At 28.2% G+C, this 16,416-nt stretch overlaps 2 protein-coding genes across 5 annotated transcripts in view; one reads left to right on the top strand and one right to left on the bottom strand.

The window, feature by feature from the left end:
* Positions 1 to 2,182, top strand: part of Nelf-E (negative elongation factor E) — a 42,515-nt gene extending 40,333 nt beyond the window's left edge. Inside the window, exon 7 of the mRNA XM_075372595.1 lies at positions 2,020 to 2,182. The gene's annotated coding sequence lies outside the window, so the exon portion shown is untranslated. The remainder of the gene's footprint in view (positions 1 to 2,019) is intronic.
* Positions 1 to 16,416, bottom strand: part of LOC142328675 (uncharacterized) — a 116,141-nt gene that overhangs the window by 18,605 nt on the left and 81,120 nt on the right. The window lies entirely within an intron of this gene.

The raw sequence follows: 16,416 nt of genomic DNA, 5'->3' as shown, positions 1-16,416 counted from the left end.
TTGTGTTCCACATAAACTCTTCTGTAAACACATGTACTTGGGTTGTTGATATGTCGTTCAGTTTTTGTGTTATTGTTATTTGAGTGCAACATGTTAGTAGCGAGTGTACGTGTTAGTAGCGATTTTCAGGAGCAATGAACTATGTGAAACTGAGGAAAATTTTACAGAAATATTAAAACTTTTGAAACAAGCTTATGAAGGTGATGATTCTCTGCATCGTAAGCAATGTTATGAATGGTTTTCACAATTTAAAAGTAGTTGTCAGTCAATTGAAGATGACGTCGACCAGAAAGGCCTTCGACTTCAACAGATGACAACCTCATTTAAAAAATAAACGATCTAGTGTGTGCAATTCGTCGATTGACTGTCGGAGAGCTTGAAGAAGCGGTTAGCATCTCAAACGATTCAACCCATGACATGTTGACTGAAAAGTTGAACATGCATCAGTTGCAGCAAAGTTTGTTCCTCGTTTGATGACCGAACAGCAGAAAGAACATCGATTGGACATTTATCGGCTACTTCTTGAACAAACCGATGACGATGAAACATTCATGCAAAGTATCATAACGGGAGATAAAAGCTGGGTTTACAGCTGTGACATTAAGACAAAAGTTCTATAATCAAAATGAATTGGGAAAGGCTCTCTATGCCCCAAGGTAGCATGTCAGTCTCGATCCAGTGTCAAAATGATGCTCTCTATTTTTTCGATTTTAATGGAATTGTGCATTTTGAATTCTTGCCTCAAGGTGAAACAGTGTACCATGTGTGGTGGCATTACCAAGCAGTTTTGTTATATTAACATAATTTTTTTTTGTTTAAAATCTGTTTTTATTGACATTTTGTTTATATATCAGAACAAAAAGAGCGAAATTTAAACTGTTATGTGTAAATTATTATTTCTACTGTTTGTTTAACATTATTGAATAATAAATTAAATATATTATTAATTTTATTTATATGAATTTGGTGTTGGATGTAATATTAGTGTTATTATCTCTCATTTTTGAGGGCATATCACTGAAGTTGTCATCTGACAGGTTTGCATTTGTTTTGTTATTTACATGTCTAGTTTAAATGCTAAAATGTATTCGTATATATTTTATATATATAGAAATTCTATCATGCAACTTACCGCTGCCCTATTTAAGCGATCTGGTATATAAAATTTATAAATAAAATGGATCTATATTTTGGATCAAAATATTTTTATAACTTCAGAGTAAAGAAACTGTGAATTTTATATTGAAAGCTTAAAATTATTAAAAGAAGTTTCTTGGTAAATTTAACAATCAAAATTTATTTAAATTGTTAAAAAAATATACAGTTTATTAAAGAAAACCTTACGCACACATACTTGTATACACACAAATCATGCCAGTAAAACGTCAGTTTTTACTGGCACCAAGTACTTGACTGAAATAGAATTTCTCTTGTCATTTCTTCTTGGCTCAACTTTGACCGTAAATCAATATACATACAAACACACATGTATAAAATCATTAGCTCTATGTGCAGTGGTAACTAGTTTAAGAAAAAAAAAATCATTAGATAAATTCTGTTTCACATGTGACATTTGATAATGTCTTGAATTTTACTTAGAATTATTTTTTTCAGAATTTTTTATATCTATTTAGCAAAAAAGTAATTACTTTGTGTTATTTAGGTATTTTTTTTTTTTTGAAGTTATATGTTTTGCAAGTAAGATTAATTTCAGAAAATTTGTGGCGCTTTTTAAATATAAATTTATGAGAAATATATAATAATTATTATATCATTTATAAAATTGTATAGATTACCAAGTACAATTATTCTACGACATAAAAATATTGTATGTTTGTATTTATTGTAGATCAATGATAATCTCAATTATTTTATTTTATTTTTTTCCTAATGTGTATGTTGCAATCTGTTCAACTATTGAACAATAAGCAACCTCCTCCACCCATGACCCAATGAGATATGGATGATATGTATGACATGTAAATGAGGTGTAGTCTTATACAATGATTCCTGTTTTAGGCCAACGATTCCTGAGATGTGTGGTTAATTGAACCCCAACCACCAGAGTACCCGGGTAACCACTGTCATGTATTCAAATCTGCATAACGGCTACTAACTTTTGCTAGAATTTGGACTAAGAACTTTCAACTTTGAAAATCAGCTGTTAAACATCTGACTTGCAGTGACAAGTTAGACCAGTCTGGTGGGCCAAGTATTTCAAAATTCATTAGTTTGAAATCTTATTTTTGTTTATTAGTATATAAAATGGATTACATTCTTTAATCCATTACAGAATATTATTTATTACTAATAAATAAAGGAAACTATAAAACAAATCTAGAAAGCAGTTTATTAAGTGTAAATTACCTAGGAATGTAATAAATAGCAAAATCTGAAACTGTAAAGCTTAGGCTTTATAGTAAACAATTAAAAAAATCCAGTAAAATATTAAATGTAATTATATTTTAAATGATAAAGAAGTAGAATAATTAGTGAAGATAATTAGTTAAAACAATTCTGTTTTTTTTAATGAATTTAATGTATAGAATTACTGGTGTCTGAGAATTATCTGAACAACTTTGATGTCCTATTAGAAGAAAAGTAATAGTCCTATTAATAAATGGTTGGATCTTTAACAAGTAACTCATAAAGTTTCCCAAGGCAAATAGTAGATAGTGCTGTGATTGCATACAGCAGTCACCATGAATCCATAGATGAAAGCACAATGAATAGAGTGGTTTATCGAAACAAAATCAGTCACACAAGTTTGAATACTATTTTAGAACTCAGTATAATTTAAAACCACCCACTAGAACAAGTATTTGTTCATATTATGACAAATTTAAAGAAACTGGTAGTGCTGAACAAAAGACGGGTGCAAGCAGGCCTAGAACATCAGATAAAAAATGAACATCATCTGTCACAGTTTTCTTCGCAGCCCTGTGAAGTCAACTCAGAGTGCAGCATGCGAGTTAAATCTTCCACAATCTACCATTTACAATGTTTTCAAGAAACAGTTAAAATAAGATCTTTATAAATTACAAATATTGCAGCATATTACACCACAAGATCGCACTGCTAGAAAGGAATTTTCTACAGAAATTGAGAGAACTGAAAATGATGATTGTTAGCTTAAAAAAGTTATGATCTCAGACGAGGCTAAATTTCACGTGTCTGGAAAAGTGAACATTCAGAATGTTTGAATATGGGGATAAGAAAACCCACATTTTATATATACCCGTTTTAGAGATAAAATTAATGTTTGGTGTGGACTGCTTCACGATTGTGTGACTGGACCTTTTTTCTTTGCGGAAACGGCAGTTAATGTGAATATCGATCAGGACTTGTTAGAAGGGTTTGTTTACCCTCAGCTTGAAGAGTTACAACTTGAAAAAATATTTCAACAGTATGGAATGCCACAACATTGGGGTCTATCAGTGCGTGAAGAATTCCTGAACAACATATTTCCAAATCGCTGGATTGGACGTGATGGACCGATCACTTGATATAAATCACCAGATATAACCATGGGATTTAATCATGTGGGGTTTTATTAAGGATAATCTACACAAAATTTGTGTACTGAATATTGATGAATTTAAGGAGAGGATTGTTAATGGATTCGAACTCATACATGTAGATATGTTACAATGAACATGGTATGAAATTAATTAATGTTTGGGTACTTTGCTAATAACTAATGGTGCATACATTGAATGTTTTTGATTACAGGTAAAAAAAATGTCAATTTTAATCTTTCTAAATTCATACAAGCCGTTTTTGTAACTTAATAAATAAATTATTTACTCAATATCAAAATTGTTCAGATAATTCTCTGACATCCTGTATTTCTGTTGATTTAGAAAAATTACATATATTTTTTTAATATAAATAAAATTTTTATAATTTTCAAAATTAAACACCAACGTAATTTTTCAGCTCAATTATTACTCTATAAGTAAGTCAAAATACTCTTTTCAAAACCTGGTGATTTTTTTTTTTATATGTATAAATGTTACATCTACTGATTAATGATCAGTGAATAAAGGAAAATTAATCTACTTCAAATTATTTGATAAACGATTAACCAACAATCCATCATCATTGCTTGAAAGCATGGTGAAGAATAGTTATTAAAATATAAAATTTAAAACACAAGAACTACCATATGAAAATAAACAAGAACAAAACAAAAGTAATGAAATGTAATAGAAATAATGTAGATGGATCAGGAATATAAAAACAGGATGAGAAAAGACTAGAGTAGAAGAATTTTGTTTGGGAAGCAGGAGGAATATAAAAACAGGACGAGAAAAGACTAGAGTAGAAGAATTTTGTTTGGGAAGCAGGAGGGATATAAAATGCTGAATAGCACAGGCAAAATGAGTTTTCAGTCAGAAATATAATTTACTTACTTCAAAAATTAATTTAAACATCAGGAAAACATTTTTAAAAGTATATATTTGGAGGATAACTTTATATAGAAGTGAAACATCGAGGATTGGAGTACCTGACAATTAAAGATTAGAAGCTTTTGAAATGTGGTGCTATAGGAGAATGTTAAAAATTAGATGGGGGATAAACAGACAAATGATGAGGTGTTGTAGCAGATTGATGAAGAAAGAAGCATTTGGAAAAATATAGTTAAAAGAAGAGACAGGCTTATAGGCTGCATCTTAAGGAATCCTGGAATAGTCGCTTTGATATTGGAGGAACAGGTAGACGGGAAAAATTGTGCAGGCAGGCAATGTTTAGGCATTGTCCCTAACAATATGTAAAACAAATTGTTAGGGATGTAGGGGGTATACTGAAATGAAATGACTGGCACTAGATTGGGAATCTTGGAGAACTGCATCAAACCAGTCAAATGACTGAAGAAAAAAAAATTTAAATATATATTTTTAAAGATAGAATGATGAGGTAAGTAACGTAAGTGCCATCTAGATGAGCATAATCATTTTAATGTCTTGATGGTTGAATAATTAATACCAGTATTTAATAAATTATTTTTATATATACAGAGGGGTCCAAAAATATGTACTCACCGTTTGTAATTAAATAATATCTAAACAAAAAGACTTATGCTCACTAATCTAATGAGTAGTGTAGTGTAAGGTATTAAATTTGTCGGGGTAGGCGGAACTGGTAATTTATGCTGCACATATGCAGGTGATTGGTGGTGGAACGAATCAGTTATATTAGTCAGTGCAACAGATTACAGTCATGTAGCAACAATGGTTGAGGTTTGCTTATTGTTTGTCAAACGCAAGGCTGTACTGAGGTAGTACTGGAAGTACTAGAACAGTCACAAGATACAATAGCAGTGGCAGAGAGAGTTTAAAGATGTGCACAAGGAATGATCTGGCCAACCATTAACAGCTACAAGTCCAGCGTCCAGTGCTGCGATGTTGTAACATTTCACCCAATCACTGCAAAAATCAGTGAACCAGGGAACACGTGAAAGTGGGGAGAGCTGGTCAAATGTAAGACGCATTCTAAAGAGTGCAAAATAGGAAGTGTACATTCCAAGACTGCTACATGCAATGAATCAGGACGACCCAGATCAAAGGATGGAGTACTGTGGAATGGTTTCAGCACAAGGTTGGTGAGGATGAGGAATTTGCAGGAAAGTTTGTGAGGATTGATGAGGCACAATTCAAATGTAACGGTACTATGAACAATTGTCTACTGGGCTCCTGAAAATACTCATGTTCATGTGGACAGGGCAGTGAATCTACCAGGGGGTGCTGTGTGGTGTGGTCTATTAGTGAGTGGTTTGATTGATTCCTTCTTTGAGGGTACCGTAACTGGTGAGGTGTTCCTTGATATGCTTCAGACAAGGATTTTGCCTGCCATCCAAAACCTGTATGGTGATGAACTTTTTTACGTGCAACAAGACAGAGTCCCGTCTCACTACCATTGAGATGTCAGGTTGTACCTTGATAAAACTCTACCCGGATGGTGGATGGGCTGCTGTTAAGTACCTACCTCGGTCTCCTGATTTGACACTTCTGGACTTCTACCTCTGGGGGACCATCAAGAATGACATGTGTCAAAAACCAGCAATAATCAACGAGCTACATGAAAAAAAATCATAGTCATACGCTGCCATTAAGAGAGAGTTTGTAAACCTAACATCAGGTTAAATTTAAGACTACTTTTTACTCGTTTAACAATTTAGTTTAATACTTTTTGTATTCATTTTTTAATATATTTATTTAAGCTAAATATCATAAGCATTTGTATAATTTTAATTTTTTTTTTAAATTGATGGAGAGATTAAATTTTTAGCTGTGAGAAGGATTTTCTCTATGAAAATTTTAGCAACATCTTTATAATTTTTTTTTTAAATTCGATTTTGATGTATTTTTAGAAAAAAATTATTTTAATTTCTTGTTTATATTTTACTATGAAAACGGTTTATAAATAAAAACAGTTGTAGCAAAACATTTTCTAAAAATATAAAAAAAAGAAATAAAAGGACATAGTTTTTATGTTTTATTAAGGGAAAATACTGTAGAAGTATGATGGAAAAAAGAAAATTATAAAAATTATCATTAAGTTCTTATTTCATTGTTTGTAATATCATTATTTTTACCAAAATCATAATAGTTCAGATGGAAATTATATGTGAATAGTATGTTTAGAACATTGCTCTGACAAAATTATAGTCTAGATGTAATATATGCATGTAGTGAATATTCATTACACAAAAACATTTTTGTGTTTAAACAAAGAACAAGATAGTTACAGTATGTGAATGATTGCGGTTGAGGAAAGGTTAGGAAGAGGAAGAAAAATTTGAAGAGAATGATGAAAAAGTGTGTATTATATGATAATAATACTCCTATGTGGTACATGATAAATGTTACTTATAATAGAATTTTAAATTGGATGAATTGATTTGTATTTTATTGAGTTAATAATTTTTATATATATGTGTGTATGTGTGTGCATGTTGGTAGATAGGGAAGTGCAAATGTATGTTTGTATAACTACAAATTTTGTAAAAATAAAATAAATGTAGTTGATAGAAAAAAAATATAATACGTTATAATTGAGACACTTCTTTTTTTAAGTTAGTTAAGAATATATCTGTCTACAAAATTTAAACAGAATAAAAAAGTTTTTTTTTTATCAGCTTCAGTAGTAGTTAAATTTGTATCACAATGAAAATTAAGTTAGCAATCAAGAACTCAGATAACATTTAAAACATCTTTGTTGGATGCAAGCATTCATAATGTACTACTCATTATATTAGATGACTATATTAGTTACTGTATCAGGTGACACTTAAAAAAAATAAATAAATATTTGTAAAAAATCATTTAAATGGAGAAGAAATTAGTATCTTAAAATTTTTCCAGTGTGGGTGTAATTATTGAAATGTTTAAATAAACAAGAAAAAAATCCAGTTTTTGAAAACCCCCTTTACATACCCAAACTTTATTATAAATTTTTAAATTGGAAAAGAAAGATTTTTCTAAAAAATAGTTCATAAAGGTTTTACTTAAAATCTAAAACTAGAGGGCTATTTTAATTGTTAAATAATCATCATCAATAGTCGCTGAGGAAAATGTATACATAAAGAAAATAGATAAATGAAAAAGAAGAAATAATAAAAGTTATTAATTAACAAATAAACACCATTTATAAAATGAGTATGTTTAGAAAAGAGAGTTTTTTAGAATAAAAACAACTATTTTTAAGTTAAAAAATATATGCTTCCTACTGGGATTCCCCAAATTTGATAATTGTTATTTTTTCATTGTATTCTAAAAATTTGTTAAATATTTATTTTATAATGTTTCATAAGTCGGTTATATTTGACAATTAATATTTATTTATTTATTTTCTTTCTTTTTTAATTTATTTTCCTTACTTGTGTACTCTTCCTCAGTCTTTGCTAATGATGATTTTTTAACAATAAAAAAAAGATGGTTTTAGGTTTTAAGTGAAATTTTTGTAAATCATTGAATCCTTTTTTAATAATCATTAAATTAACTAATTAATTGTATTCATTAAGTTATCATTTATATCAAGATAATACATAAAATATTTTTTGTAAAAGAAGAGAAAGTAGAAAATTAATGATCTATCATGGTATGATTTTCTCAACTTGAAAAATTCATATAGTAGATGTCAGAAATAAATCTGTTTAGAAGATGTTTAGGTTTATAAATATATTTGGATTATGAATCTGATATATATTTATTTCTAAAATTTAAATTCTAATGTTAAAATTTATTTTTTTAAATTAATTTCTATGATTAAATACAGATAAGTTATTCGACAATATTAAATAATTATAATTAATAACAGCTAATTTTGAATAATATGATAAAAAGATATATACCATGAAGCTATATTTTTCTAAAATATTGCATTTCATCACTCTAATTTTATTAAATTACTTTTTTTTAAATATATATTTAAAAATAATAATTTTATAATTCTATCATGTTAATATACGATAAAATTAAATTAGTAAGTACGGTATTAGTAAGTTAAATTCAGAAAATAAAGACTGAGACATGCAGTGAAGACTGATATTTATGCCAAAACCCAGACCACTATATTTAGCTCTGTTACCCTGCAGAAATACTTGTTGGCCGACTGAGTGGCTATATAGCTAACAGGACAGTCATTTCTCTTCTCTGTTTGAACAGATAACTTGCATCCTTCAGAATACTGTCTGAATGTCTAGTCTATTATCTCTTTTTAAAGCTCTTCTATTCCCTTGATATTAGTAGCTACTCCCAGACAGGAATGGCAAGTCAATGACATTTAACTTAACTGAAATCCATTCAGCCATTTCATTTATAGAAACATATCTATAGTTGGCCTGAAATACAGATGTTTTGAGCTATAATTTTACCTTTTAAAAACATTTAAATTGTTTATTTGACATTTTAACTGTAGTCTTTTACAGTTCATGAAACAATCGTGTCCGTAATTTAAGGATTATATATCATAAAATATTGAAATAATCTGCAATCATAAAACCTGATAGAAAAAAATTAATATTGTGTCAGTAATGACACAAATGTTAATGCCAGTCTTGTTTATTAGCATAATAATATCAGTTCATCTTATACTTCTTAATGAAAAAAAAAAAAACAATTTTGTGTGATAAATCTTATATTCTGTAGCAGCATACTTAGTGCTGATATTTATTTTGAGTGACATTATTAGAGGGGTAACTTAATTTATTTTATTAAATTTACTTATGTATTCAATTAGCTCAAAATACTGCCATTTTAGTTGTATTTAACAAAGATAAAAACAATATTTTTAAGATTCAGAAGTTTTTTTATGGCGAGAGTACTTAGCATATTATCTAATTTGTGCTAATTCATTTTTTTTTTTTTTAATTAAACAGAATAATTATAGAACTTTCTTTTTTAATAATTTTTTTGTTGATAAGAAGATGAATCAAAGTAAAAAAAAATATATATATATTATTTTCAACTTTACTCAGAGAAGATCTTTAAAGTCTAAGTCCCTATTAAAATTTCACTATTATTGTCACCTGTTTTTGAAATTGTATTACCACAAAAAAGGATGGCACTAAAATTTGTGATGTATTAATGCAGACGTTCAGGTTTGATAATATAACTTAAAACCAGTTTTTTTTTCAAATTAAAAAAAAATTAAATTAAAAAAATTAATTAAAAAAAAATGAATGGTCTTTTTAAAAAAAATTAAATTTAAAAAATTAATTAAAAAAAAAATGAATGGTCTTTTTAATGAAATTTTAACTTAATGTTTAATTATTTATTATTATAAAAGTCCCAATTCTTGTCTGTCTAGAAATAGCTTGGAAAAAACTTTTATATGTGTACTATTATTATATATTTACTTCCTCCAGAAAAAGTCATCAAAATATTTTGGTTTTAAGTTATTTCCTTCAAATAATATAAATTTGAAATTTTTAATATTCATGTTATTTTTGTTTTTCCATGCATAAGCTTTGAAGTTTGTCTGTGGAAATATGGAAATGGAATTTTGTAGTGAATGAAAAATGCCATGCCTTCCTGGGATTCGAATCTGGGACCTCCAGATGAAAGGCCAACACACTATCACTCCAACATGGAGATCAACTTATCTATATAAAGGGAAATTTTATTTTAGTTGTTTAATCCCATTTCACTTATAACTGTACAATATATTAGAATATTTTATTCAATTCTTTACAATATAGAAAATATATAATTGTATTTATTCATTGAATGTTATTGACCTAAATGTGTTTGTTTAAATTTGCCCTACTTTTTTATGCAAGAAATGTAAATAAACGTATTTTATTCAACTACATTTCAAATTGTGTAACAAATGTGTTACTAAAATGTACGAAGGTTATGTTTCATAGAACACTATGAACTATTTTAATTTTAGTATCCATTAGTTGAGATATTTAGATGTTTTGAACTAACATTGTATTTCTGTCAGCATCTTCATGTTTTTTACTAACTAATGTTTTGGTAATTTTTTTTTTTTGCAATGATTTCCATTACTTTTTCATTTAGTATATTTATAAAATGATTGAAGATTATTAGTTAAGTAAACTTGTATTATAATTTGTTTAAGAAATTTGATCCCTTTAAAACCATTTATATAAAAACCTATTATTATGATTGATGTAATCACTTACTAATTAGTAATGTCTTGATATTCATTTGTAATTTTCTTCATATAAATCATATAGTTATTGTAATAGATGCATGTAAGTATTAAAATCTATCTTAAAAATAATTGAAATATAATGCTTAAAAACACATTCTAAAATTTAATTAGGTTAGTAGGTTTAAAATGGTTGTAAAACAGGTTAGATGAAAAGTAATGTGGAAAAACTTTGAAACAAGAATTAAATTACAATATTAACTTTTTAAATAGTAATATTTATCATCTGATGAAAAGAAGGTAGCAAATAGATGTGAACTCAACTTGACGTCTTAGCCAGTTTTCATCCCAAATAAACATACTTTCTTTGTTGTTCAGTAAACTCAAACTATAATTTTTCACTGAAATGTATTGTGCTGTTCGAAACTTGTCATCAGATATAATTGTTATAAACTGATGGTAAACATTGTTTAGCAGCAAAGTCACAAAGATTTTGCTTTAATCAGAAATGTTGTAAAATATGTGAATTCATCATTGTTTTAAAATTAAACCCTTTTAAATCTTTTCATATTTTCAAGATCTCTATCAGAATATTGGCAAGAAAATAAACATTAATCAAGCAGTTGGGAAATGTATAGCTGTAGAAATGTTTGACAGATCTTTGATAAAAACAATTGGCTATATTCCTATACATTTGTCTAACTTTAAAGATGGTGCTGTTATGGGAGGAATATGGAGTCTTTTCTAATTTACTATTGTACTGGAAATAATATACAAATTATTTTCTATAAAAACTGCAGTAAAAAGTTTAAAAATCTCTTGCACTGTATTTCATGTTATCATTTCTGATTCAAAAATTGCATTACAATTATATAATGAGGGTATAACCAATTGTCCACAAGAATTTAATAATGTAATTGCTGATTTAGTACTTTAAACTAATGGCTTTTTCTCTGAATTTCTTCTTACTACAAACAAATGGAAATGCGTTTGTCAATTTCCTTATAAAGAATGATCAATTAAATCCTGAACAAAGCAATGCACACTTAATATCATTTTCATTAATTAATACTGAGACAAGAATTATTAATTATGAAAGATTAAAATATGTATCAAATGATAAAAGGGTGGAGAGATTGTTACAATACACAAATAGTTTCAGTTCTTGCAAGAAAATCTACAGTTGCTTGTTAAGAATAGCTGCTGACCATGACTGTCCTGCTAGACATCTCCATTGCCTGAAAGTCTTTCAGTCACTTATTATGTATGCATGGTAGAGGTAAAATGAATAAATGACATTTTAAAAGTTAGCAAAACCTGCTGATGAAGCAGACCTACCGTCCAAATGTTGGAAGGCTTATTCACAAATGGCTTATTGTCAAATGCATTTCATTAGATGACAACAGGATATTGGGATGTTTGAAATAGTTTATCTAAAGTGTAGAGTAGATTACTTATTCTAAAGCTGAAAGATTAGATTCGAGTTGAGATTAACTTGTAGGAATAGAAAATTCTCAGAATTTTTTCCTACATTGTTATAATACAAAGTTTTCTCAATCCAAACAAGAGTAAACAGACTAGGTAAAGCACAAGATTTAATCTGATACACCTTCAGTAAAAAAATGATTATCCATAAATGCAAAAAAAAGACACTATAACATAGTTATAAAACTGCAAGCCACATATGCAGCAAAAACACTCTTCCACCTGAATGAACAATCAAAGACTAACAGACTCTGGAAAACTGAAAGAAGAATTGGAAGAATCTGCATCAACAAAAAGTACCAAAAAGATGAGCAATGGTGGGTTGTGCCCAACAAAGTCACGTACAAAGGATTAGAACCCACCATTGATACCATGCGTAAGAGGAGACTAGGATTCTTTGGACACATCATGAGGATGCAAGATTCAAAACTTCTGAAACAGTTGATACAGTACAATGCCGACTCAAAAAAAACCAAGACAGGATGCAGATAAATCAGAGAAATAAGAGAGGATCTGAAGGAAATTGGCCTTACACGAGAAAACACCACAGACAAGATAAATTTAAATAAAAATGCAGGACAAAGCACTCATGTCACACTCAAAAGAAAGAAACTCGCAACACAAACATTTTCTACACCAGAAAAGGCATGGAGATTGGAATGTATGAAAAAGTACTAGAAGAACCACAAGGCCTGAATAGTCCCTTCGATGAGACTTGGCTAAATCTTTAGTTTTAGATAAAACTAAATACCAAACAAAACCTGGTCTTATATATGTAGATTTCATTCAATAATTGTAAGCCAAAAATGCCAGTACTATTCAAGCACTGAGCCAAATGGAAATTGAACCCATTATTTTATAACGTCAGTTATCTACAGGTATCTGTTTACTGAACCTGGTATTTTATTACCCTTTCTTCAGCCCTTTGTCAACATGTTGAAAAATAAGAATTTTGAGAAATTGTCATTAAAATCAATAATTTGCCATCAAAAACCAGGCTGACATATGAACATTTATGTATGTTCGTAAACTCTTCCAGATTTTTTGCTAATTTTTTTTTTTATTAGAGAGAGTCATATAACATAAGATCTGCCAAATTTGATCTGATTAGCATACTCTCCTTTATGTAATTTACTGTATACAGTATAACTACATAGCCAGAAAATTAAAATTGATTTAATATTATTGAATTTATATACAATAATACACATAAAACAATGTAAAAATATACAAATTATTTTATTCTAATACTCTGCTCTCGGGCAAAAAAATAGTTCAGTGATACTCAGATAATGAATAATTGCCTTTTTTTAGAATGTGTTGCTAATATTTCTTTTTTTTGACGGGTGTACTATTTAAAGAGGCGATGAAATTAAAAAAATGCATGCAGCTGTTCTCATGACTCATACGTTACATTAACTTTTTGATCCTTCATTCGTGAAATCCATCTTGAATATATTAAATGTTCTAATTCAACCTTTATATTTTTAATGGTACGAAGCCAAATACAAAAAGGCAGGTATTTTACTATGGTTGCACTTCTCAAATTTAATTACAATGCTTATCTCTGACTTTGAGTTATACGAACTATACAGACATAAATGGTACATGTAACATACATAATGTTAAATGTTATGTTGTGTTAACTAACAATAAAAAAAAATTGTTTATTATGTAAGAATAAGGTAAAATTAATATATTTAGGAGCCTGACGTTGTTTTTAAATCTAAGCTTTATATTAGGAGCAGGATTGTTTTAATTTATCTTATATTGTTTATTTGTTTTTCTATTATTTTTTAAATCTCTTTTTAAAATTTTTTTGTTTTTATAATGCAAAATCAATTTATGCAATATAAATAATAGTATGTAAATCATACAATAAATAAATGTTATGCTGCAACATTATGATGCAAAATATAACATTATGTCCTGGGTATGCAGCTAAACAAGCTAAATTGATATAGAATAGTAACCTTTTAAACTTAATGAATACACATAATTTTATTTTTCTCTATTGCTTTTAAAAGTAGTCTAGTAGTTTTACTTATAGATAAAATAGCAATGAATAATCTTTTGATTATTGATGATAATAGTGAATGAAAATATGTTTGTGTATATGGGTTTTGACTGAAACTGTATGCCTTAAAAGAAGTCAAAATTGATGTATTGTAAAATGAAATCTGCTTATCAAACAACAGAATATAAGTGTAGCAATATTTTTTTTAATAAGTTTACCTAAAAAACTTATGAAAAAGTGTGTTGAATGGATGCAGAACTAGATAGGAACAAATCGGAGTGTTTGTGTGTATTTTCATGCAAGTAAAAATATCCTTTGTATTTTAAATAACATTGTCTGTTAGATCAATAGCCATAATCTTCCTGTGAATATCCAATTTTGGTGATCCAAAGGAACTGGTTCATTAAATTTGGTTTGATTAATGGTATTTTATCATACGTAATATTCCTTAATTTCTAGAATGCCACTTTTTGAGATGTTATAAAGACTTTTTGAGATGTTTATTTTTAGCATTAGTATTGATTCTGTATATTGTTATTAAATTTTTAGATTTTAATTATATTTATTATTTTAAACATAAAACAGTAGAAAATGGTCACAGTGTATAAAATAATATTTGGTGCTGCAATTTTTTTTTTTTTTTTTTTTTACCAAGTTATAAGATTAAACACAACCAAGACTACAACTCAAGCAAGACGATGATACCAAAATCGCATTAGTTACTTAATTCAGTACTTACAGTATTTTATCTTTGTGAGTTTTATCATTTTTATTTTTTAACATTTCTCCAAAATTAAGTTACAGAATTAGACCTATAATCCTTCAAAGTAGAGATAATATATATAATTCATTGTTTCTTGATAGAAGAGTTATGAGTATATTAATTTGTTTATACTATTTGGTCTAACTTTTTTAATGGCTGTGATTCAAGTAAAACAAGGTAAAAAGAGACTAGTCAGAATTGCTTCTCTTACAGAAAAAGAATTTTTATTATTTAGCCAGCCTCTATGTTGAGCAGACTGAAAGAGATCTCTTTTGATATGAACATCTGCTACATTTTGATGGGCTTGGCATACCGATGTGTGACAGTATGTTTAGCCCTGTGAAGAAGGCAACGGGACCATATCATTCTACTTTTTACGGTATATCACCCTGGCATGGGATGCTGAGAATGATTGCGACTGAGGTATAAGGAGTGACTTATATTTTATATCAGATCACTTAGTCATTCTAGTTTATGGCACCTAATGTACGTACACAGAATTGGATTGTAAAAAAAAACAGAATTGTCAGATTAAAAAAAAGCCCTGAGGAGCACTCACTAGAAAAGTACCCACACTTAACGTAGCAAAATAGTTTTATGAACCAAGTGACTGATCAACCAATCTGATTCAATATCATATCTGGTGTGATTGAATAATCTTAAAAATGTAAAGATGTTTCAATTTATGCTAGATAGAAAAGAATGATTCTTCAGTCTGGATAGCATTTATCCATATTTTATTATAATCCATAGTATTTTTAGTTATGTGTCATTAGACAATAACACAAAAAGGCTGAACAGCATGTAAAATACTGCAAAATTTGCTTAAAATTCAGTTACAACTGATTAAATTCACTTAATAAATGTAAGCAATATATATATATATATATATATATATATATATATATATATATATATATAGTATATTATTTCTAAACAAGAAATGGATGTAATTTGTTAATTTGCCATGTCTGTGTTTCTTTTAGTTACGATGCATGTGAAGCATCAGATTTATAAGAGGCACTAGTTATGTTGCTTTCTCTGAGAGGAATGATGTTCCCTGTAGAGCAAGCCTTCTGTATGTTAAACAGGGTAAATGTATGATGTGTAGAGTTGGTTATTTGAATTTTGATAGGCTACTTTATTCTTCACTTTCTTTAGTAAGCTTAATATGGAGTGTTTGTTTTTTTTTTTGATAATGACTGCCAATAAAGAAGTAAGATACCATATGGTGGATAATCTTCAAATTTTTTTAGTTATGACACCTAACAAACAACTAATTAAAAACTTATGGTAAAAGAAATAAATGTTTCATCATATAAAAAATTATATATTTACATTGTATTTAAATATAAGTACAAAATCATATTCAAGTATCTGAAAATGTCTATTGGATACGCATTAAGCAAATTTATTTGTTATATGCTCATGCTTTCAGATTTTTCTTGAAAATACGTATATTTTGCATATTAAAATTATTTAAGAGATTAAAAATTATTATTACTCTACACTTGAGTTTGTTTTTATT

The sequence above is a fragment of the Lycorma delicatula genome, chromosome 8 (genome assembly GCF_047948215.1).
Source record: "Lycorma delicatula isolate Av1 chromosome 8, ASM4794821v1, whole genome shotgun sequence".
Taxonomy (NCBI): domain Eukaryota; kingdom Metazoa; phylum Arthropoda; class Insecta; order Hemiptera; family Fulgoridae; genus Lycorma; species Lycorma delicatula.
This window is presented reverse-complemented; position numbering and strand designations above follow the sequence as displayed.